The sequence below is a fragment of the Calliphora vicina genome, chromosome X (assembly GCF_958450345.1).
Source record: "Calliphora vicina chromosome X, idCalVici1.1, whole genome shotgun sequence".
NCBI lineage: Eukaryota > Metazoa > Arthropoda > Insecta > Diptera > Calliphoridae > Calliphora > Calliphora vicina.
In genome coordinates, this window is record NC_088785.1 from 3,436,561 (window position 1) to 3,445,696 (window position 9,136).

Sequence of the window (9,136 nt, forward strand, 5' to 3'; positions counted from 1 at the left end):
ATGTTAAACGGAAATTGAAACATGACTTTTCATGATTTTTTTTATTTGCAGTTTCTTGCAAGTGATACAGTTTGTTATGTTACTTATTTTTCTATGTTATTCCTGGATTAATTAGGTTAATGCTAAAAAAAAAACTAAATTCTTATACTTATGAGAGACACTGTATGTAGTTTATTTAGTAAATATTTGGCAACAGTGAGGAAGGAATGCTGGTTTTAACTGGTGGCGCCGTATAATTAATAATGACTTGTGGCTGTGTACAGCGACAACAACCAACAGCTATCTATGTATCTATCTATATATCTAGAATGCTTTTAATTCCTGTTTGTGGTTGGTTAATTGGCCAAATTTTTTTTACCAACAATGACTACAGCAGCCAGCCACAGCAGCTAATGATAATGATGTCCACAATATACATATAAATAAATGTAAACATGTATTCATTAAATTGTACATTATGTACTTCTGTATGTGCTTTTTAAGGGTGCGATATTGAAGGTGGTTGTGTTCCAATTCAAACCTTTCATCCTTTTGGCCACTTTAACAAATCACATACAAATCACAGTGATAAAAACAAACAAAACAAAAAAATGCAATTATTTAGGGTTGCTGCTGCTCTCAGACAAACAAACACACAGACTTGCTTTCTCTCTGTTTCTAGTTCGATTAATGGTCAAACACACTTGACTTTTGTTATTGACCACTTGGTTGTTTAGGGATTAAATGATATGTATGGTGGTGGTGTTGTTGATGTTGTTGAGCATGTTGGTGATTAAAACCAAACCCACCAACTCATTGAATCATAAAGTTGCTGTGATATACAATACATAATTAAACTATTAACGCCCACCCAGATAGAGCTCAACAACTACCAGCTGATATTGGCCAGAAATTCGCAAATTTATCAAAAATAATTATGAAAAGTCAGGAGAAAAAAAAAGCGAAAAGTGTCAATTTCAAACCTCAAATACCTACCTACTTTCTGTTTCGTTAAGTAGCATGAATATACTATTTGACCTTAACAATAAAATGGTTAACCCTTTTCAGATTTCTAACTGATCTGTTAATATTATATAACATATATTTTTAATTAAATTCTGAAAATAGAAAACAAAATAAAAAGTAGGTATTCATTATTTGATTTAAGTAATTTTCCTACGGCCGTCTTACAAATCTGTTGTCTTTTGGAAAAACTAGGTATCTCCATTTTGTAAACAAAACATAATTTTAAATAATGTTGAAGGTTTCTGGTTCCATTTCATGTGGAGATTAAAACCGAAAATCCATGTTTTTTTTTCGAAAAAATGGAGTTACCTAATTTTTCCAAAAAAAAAACTTTATTTTAATTTATTTTTATATTTCACGGAATTAAGGCAACTTTCTGAATCATTTAATTAGCAAATTCGGTTATCACAACCAAAACTATTTTGTCTGTGTGACAAAAATAAAAAGTCGACGTTTTATTATTCTTAATATTAAAACTACTGTTTAGAGAAAACAATGACAATAATAATAATGGTTTAAATTTATTTATATCAAGGACGGAAAAATAACAGATTTCCAGGAAATTTCAACGGAAAAATAAGAAATTGCACAATAATTATTGTTAATAATTTAAACTTTACTGAACTGTTTTAAATATAACAACAGTAAAAATCGTCATATTTTAAAATTTTTTATTAAAAATTAATAATTGTCAATAAGAAATACAATTGATAATACATAGTTATTTTCAATAACTAAAAATATTAGTTAAACAATAAAATTTAATATAATTAATAAGTTATAAAATATAAAAATTTAATTTTAATTCATAATTAAAGTTAGTATGGGCAATTCCATATCATCGTACGTGACATTTGTACGCCTATAGAGTGGAATAGATTTTGCAAAAATAAGAGTATCTGAAAAATAATTTGGTCATTATGTTCCATTCAGAGGGTACTCTATATTAAAATAATAAAAAGTTCTTTCGAATCATTGTTGTCCAAAATATCGAGCGAAATAAGGGTATATCGTATGTGACATAGAACGGAAGACATTTTAAATTACAGAAATATGTGAAAATTTTCGAATCGTGAGAGGCGTCATGTTTTCTTTTAATTTCTTATTTACGAAATATTTTTCTTTTATAATCCGTCATATTTAAATAAAAACAATCGTTGGATCTTATAATAAATAAAATTTTCAGTCGTGGTAGTCATTCTCGTGGAATTGCCCATATATTAAAAAAAGAAATTTGTATCACCGAAAAAAGTATATACATAACAATCATATATATAATACCACTTATTTACAATAAAATGTAATTTATGGAAATTGCTGCATTTTCTTCATAAAGAGTTAATTGCTGCAAATAAAAACCCTATTGCTCTAGTATAACTACTTATGATTTAATGATTTACTCTGAATTGTCTGACGTTTTCCCATTTGTTGGAGAAACTCTCCGATAAACCACCATCATCACTGGCGACATGTATGTACATAAATACACACATATGGACAATTCCATGAATATTCAGAAAAAACACCTCCCATGATTCACAGATATTTGCACAGTTTGACATTTACCTCAAAATCACTTCCTTTTTATGTCACGTTCGATATTTTGTACAACAATGTTTCAGTTGTACTTGCATTTTTTTTAAATGTAGTAGCCTCAGAATGGAACGTAAAGACCAAATTATTCTTTAGTTACTATTTTTTTTTTGCAAAATCTATTCCATTCTATAGGAGTACAAATGTCACGTACGAAGACATGGAATTGCCCATATGTACATACATACAAGTAAATACATATGTATGTATACATTACAACAAAATAAATGTATTGAATGAAAATAACAATTACTGGCTAAAGTTTTTTATTAGTTGTATTTCGTTTTGTTTTTGTCTGCTTTAGCTACTGGCTCTCCAGCTTGAATGTCATTGGTTAATTACTGTTTCTGCAGTTGTGGCGTGGCGATATAAACAAAAGCAACAACAACAGCAACGACAGTGTAAACAAAAAACGAACGAAGATGTGTAATTAACGCAGGCACTGCGAAACAAACAAAAGCACAACAAAACTGCCGAGATGGAAGTATATAAATATGTACAACGTACATTAGAGTGTACCACCATACAAGCAAAAAAAAAAAGTTCGCCGTACACGAAAAAGGAAAAAATCGACCCCTACACTCGGCAAAAAAAAGGGTTAAAGTACGTGTGAACGAAATTGGGGAAAAAATGCAAATTTTCAGTTTTTGTAAAAATTTGGTTATTAAATAATCACTTTTGCAAATTAATTTAAAAGAATAGAAATGTGTACATAATTATCGTTGTAATGAGATATAAATGACAAATCTTGGTTAAAAAGTGTTAAAGTTATTAAAAAATCGCCAGGCCATTAACGTATCTCAGGGCACTAGAACAAGAAATGTAGAAACAAATTTAACATATTTTGTGAAATATTTAAATAAAAGCTTATTCCATATTTACTTGTATATGAGTTTTTGTCTTCGTAGGATACCGTTAACATATTTAATTTTTTTAACGTCAGTTTCAAAACTCCAATTTCAAATTTCTAAAAATTTTGTTAAACAAATTTCAGAATTTTTTGATCATCACATTGGGATTTATTGAGAACATAATAGGGAATAAAATTGTGAAAAAAATATGACAATAGCTCTTATAGTTTTGTCCGTACCTGCGATTCAAATTTTGCAATTTTCGCGAAAAACAAATTATTTGGCCATATTTTGGCGAATGAGCTCAATTTCCTTACTGTTATGAATTTTAAGTAGAACCTATTCCGATTATTATAGTCGAGATAATTTTAAATATACCCTGAAAGTTTTACTAAAATCGGAAAACGTAACCTTTAAATCGAGAAGGTCAAATGTCAAATTTTTCTATATTTGGAATTTCTAATGGAAAGATAGCGAAATGTTGTATATTTTTAGGCCGATTTTGATGAAACTTAAGAAAAATATAACACAAAGCCTAGTATTTACAAAAACAGCACAAAAATTAAAATTAACCCATAACAGCAATTGGGATTAAAATGACCCCAAACTTCTAAAACCATAAAAATAGTCGATTTCAATTGTTTCAGTTTATCCAAACTCAAGGACATGTTGTGTTCAAACTATTTGCGACTGACGATTGTTTTATGATTTGCGATAAATACGGCATTGCATATTTTTCCTAGTGTTTCATAACTATATAAACGCACTTTATGTTAAACGGATGGATGTAGCGTAAATACGATTTGGTTATTATTACTTTAAATTGATTATTTTATTAATTAATGCAATATATCACTGATGATATTGATATACAATGAGACCTCGATTATTCGTAATAGTTGGGACCGGGAGCATGACATTTAAAGCTTCATAGTGCACCCTGATCCATCGGTTGAATCAATGTTGTTCAATTTGGTTGAAAAAATTTCACAATAACGTTTTGAGCTTGAAATCCTGCACGTCCGGATATGCTGGGCAGTTGTCCAATAGCAGAATGATTTTACTAGCATCATCTTTTAGATTTTCTTAAAATGCTAAACCATTCTACAAATATTTGCTGTGTTACCCAAGCTTTTGTATTGGACTTACGGAAATCTCATGTAAATTTTTTTAAAGTTCTTGGACTAGCACTTTTCCAATAACTAATGCTTTGCTCTTGTGTGTACCAGCAGGATTAACGCAAAACTAATGTGATTAGTCTCATTATGGCAAGCCAAACTGCTCTCAGGTAAATATTTTAAAAAAAAGACCGTTTTATCTCCATTATCTAATTGGTGAGTTTTTCCATTGATATTAATTCATTTAATTTTTCCACAAAAATTGTGAAGATGTTTCTCCTGCAGCATTAAATTTGTGAATACCACGTCGCATTTTTGTTTAATTTTGAATGGACTATTTTAGTCTCTTCTTCACTGTTAATCCAGAAATTGGAGTTCCTTTAAATCGTTCATAAACTGCAAAATCTACTTTTAGTTCTTCAGCAGTCTTTAAAGTTCGGTTCGGTTTCGAAAGCTAAGTAATAATAGAATCACTTTGTTTTTTATAATGTCTAACACTAACCATCCGCACTTCTCAAATCATGGGAATTCCGCTTTTTCGTTTTATTCCCGGATAATAGAGGTTAATCGATGCAAACAAATATTTTATTTTTCTTTCCCCGATAATTGATGTTGCCGGTTAATCGAGGCCTCACTGTAGTAAGTCTGGAGGCTAAAAACCTATATCAGATGAATCTAGTATTTTTAATACTTAAAGCTATTTTATGAAAAAAATTTGCAAATACTAATAATTATTGAGTTTGTTATAAAAGTGTGGAAATCTACAAAATATAGAACATTAAAAGAGTCCAAAAGACTAAAAAGACAAAAGCCTATGCTTTACTTCTGGTGGGTAAAATAACAAATAAACGTTTAAAGTGACTACACGCTAGGTTACTTAGAGACACTAAAGTGCCAATTGACTTCACGCTAGGTTACATGGGTTGTCTGTATCAGCACAATTTGTATGAAACCAGTTTATACGAATTACTCACGAAAAAGTGCAGTACAAAATAAACATTTAAAATGACTACTTAAAGACAATGGACATTTGACTTCACGCTGCATTACCAGGGATGTATAAAGTAACCCATTGACTTCTGTCTGCACTAGATGAGTGACAATTACTGTCTTTAAGGGATTCATAGACTACTTGCTTAACTGCTGGGGAGCTTTTTAACTCGTTCGTTTTCAGTATTTATTGTTGTTGTTGTTAAAATCAATACGTTACCAGGGCTGCCACATGAACAAAAAGAAAAAACATAAAAATTCCAAAGGCAAGGATTTTAATAATATTTAATTTTCTAAAAATTTGCGTCATTTTGTTTAAATTCACTCACTTATCATTGTGGGGGTATTTCAAAAATAAATCTGTAATTTCCAAATGCAATGCAAGTTGAGTTTATGTTTTTTTTTTTATTTGGACGTTATAGGCCTTGGATACAAAATTGAAATCGATGCCAATTTATTTCGTTAAAACAATTCAATATTGTTGCGTAATCTCGTAAAATATTTGAGATAATCCATTTTTAAAAAAAAAAAAACTTTGACACGCCGAATAGAAATAAATATTAATGAAATCCTACGTGCACTTTTCGAGTTAAATTTTTTAGTTTAATATTTAACGATGATTGCTGGATTATGTCATTAATTGCAAAATTCAAATTTTGCGATTAATATTTTACATCAATGATGAATTTCTTAAAATATAAAGAAAAAAAAATAATTTTTGACAGAAAATTAATGTTTAAAATTAAACCTTTTCGGCAACGAGGGGTTAAAATTTAAAGTTTACAAAAATAATAATTAAATTGTAATCACTTTATTATTATTTCTAATTAGAAACCAATATTAATATGTACTTATATACTTCCAAACATTCAAAATTTATCTTCAAATTAAAAATTTTGAAAAAATTTTTCTGCAAACATCTCTAAATATTAAAATAACAAATGACACTCAACTAAGAGATTTACTTCCATAGACTTCAAATCCATAAACAGTTTTAAAACATTTACATAATTTCTACGTTCTTGAGGAAAATCGAAATTTAAAGTGAAAATATCTCGAAAACTCCATACAAGTCCATACATACATTCGTTTATTTTCATTGTCTTTAACAAAATGAGGAACGTTTTCATGTATTTCAGTCTCACTTAAAAAAAATAACCAAAAATTATAAAAAAAATAGTAAAATCTGGCAGCATATGTACTTAACTCACTGACTGTTTATAATTGGTGGGTAAAAAGCTCTATTTTGTATTTCCTCCCAGTGTTTACTAATTTAGTTAATTAAATATGAGAGGAGAGTGATTTGATTGCGTAAAATTTAATTGTGGAAAATAATGAATTAGTTATATAGTCAGAGACAGGCCAAGCACTTGGTATTGGTCATTAAAAGGGGTGGATTCCGTTTGTTTTACTCTTTTTTTTTAAATGAATATGATGCCTGAACCGCCTGTTTGCAAAATTTTTTTTATTGTTTAATTGTACCATGTTCTTTCCAGATTATTGTGACTATGCAGCAATAACTTTAATTACAAAATAAAGACTTTGAAATTTCTTTACTTAGACATTAACATTTTAAGTTACTTATTATTTTATGGCACGTTTCCTTAGTCCTTGTAAACACTTTTCTGGAGTCAACTTAGATCCATGTCATAACAAAGTTCAAAGCCTACAAATTACGTTTGTTTAATTGAATCTGAAACCTTACGTAGAAAATTACAAGAAAATGCAGCATATATTTTAACATCATTCGAGAACGAATTAAAATGTAAATGGAATTAAAACCGATTTTAATAAAATACGCTTTATACGAATAGAATCTCCTTAATGCACGTTTCCAAACATAAGTTGAAGCAAATTTTTTTAAATGAACAAATTACTCTCGAGTTATGCTGAAATATGTTGTGCATTTTCTGGTAATTTATAGGCATATAACTTGAATCTGACATATGTGCAATTCCACGAGAATGACTACCACGACTGAAAACCCAAAAACCCTTGCAACTTTTTTTTCGAGATGATTTGAATAGGAGAAAACACTAAAATATTAATATGTGTAAGAATTTAGATCTTATTACAACATTTTATTGGCAAAAATAATAGATTAAACTGACTATATTTAATTTTTTAATTTAATTGGCGTGGTTTAGGCTAAAATTGCGGTTAAAACTAAGCTCTCAATTAGCATATAGTTTGAAATGAATTTGACTCTGATTTTTCATTTACTATTATAAAATTGTTTATTGAAACCGAATGTATATTTTCTATTAATTTTTTTTTAGTTTTTGTATACATATACATATTTACAGAATATATATTGTTTTATTATAAGAGAAAAATCTGTCACGTACGGTATGTCACGTACGATATTAAATTGTATTTATTATAAAATCATCCAAAGATTGTTTTTATTTAAATATGACGGATTGTAAAGGAAAAATATTTCGTTTAGTTTAAGAAATTAAAAGAAAACATAACGCCTCTCACTATTCGAAAATTTTCGCATATTTCTACATGTACCTCAAAATGACTTCCGTTATATGTCACGTACGATATACTCTTATTTTGCTCGATATTTTGGACAACAATGTTTCGAAAGAACATTTAATTATTTTAAAATATAATACCCTCTGAATGGAACATAAAGACCAAATTATTTTTCAGATACTCTTATTTTTACAAAATCTATTCCACTCTATAGGCGTACAAATGTCACGTACGATGATATGCAATTGTCCATATAATCTGAACCACAGAAATAAAAAACATTACATTGTCGCCCAGTGTAATAGTTCATTTTAAGAAACTTCAAATTTCCTAAAACGGATCTTTTTTTTTTTTTAGCAAATTTTAGCAAACATTTAAGGGTAGGAAATTGTGTTTATATGTACATATGTATTATAAATTTAATTAATTATGAATTTATGTCATTATCCTTTCGGGCAAATAATGTTGTGTTGTTTTTACGACATGGTATTTTTTATACGCTATTGACAAATAAATTCGGTGCCAAATTAAATGTTCTTAAAGAACCTATCCAATAATATATTATTCGTTCTATTATGTTATGTTTGTCCTTGTTTATTGAGCTGATTGAAAAATAATTTATTTATGGTTTAGATACAATTCGTGCCAAATGAAATTTAATTACGAATTGTATCCAGATTTTTTTTTAAATTGAAATACAGCAGATTGCACTTACCTTTTGGTTAAAGCTTTTTCATAGTTTTGAGCACTAGTTCAGTCACAGTGGGAATTTTTAAATATATATTTTTTGTTTTTATTTTTATTTTTTTTGTTAGCTGTTTAGCATTAAACATACATTATTATTGTGGTTTCTTTAAGCAGATGTTGTTTGGTATATTTGTTGATTGTTGCTGTAATTACTGCTTTTGGCCAAACTGAATTTTTTCTTTTTGTTTATTTTATGAAAAATTAATTTTCAAAATTATTATAGATTTATTGTTAAACTGTTTTAATTAACTAAAAGATATTTTTTCTGCTTTTATTTTGTTTCAATTTGATTTAATTTTTTTTTTTTTATTAATTTTGTTGTGGTTGTAGGTATTATTAATTGTAGTA

At 28.3% G+C, this 9,136-nt stretch overlaps 1 protein-coding gene across 3 annotated transcripts in view; it reads right to left on the reverse strand.

Annotated features, from left to right (window-relative positions):
- Window positions 1-8,892, reverse strand: part of zfh2 (Zn finger homeodomain 2) — a 140,856-nt gene extending 131,964 nt beyond the window's left edge. For 2 of the 3 annotated variants that reach the window (XM_065514745.1, XM_065514744.1), the window contains exon 1: window positions 8,757-8,892. The gene's annotated coding sequence lies outside the window, so the exon portion shown is untranslated. The remainder of the gene's footprint in view (window positions 1-8,756) is intronic. The other variant, XM_065514746.1, reaches the window with a different exon arrangement.
- Between the last annotated feature and the right edge of the window lie 244 nt (window positions 8,893-9,136).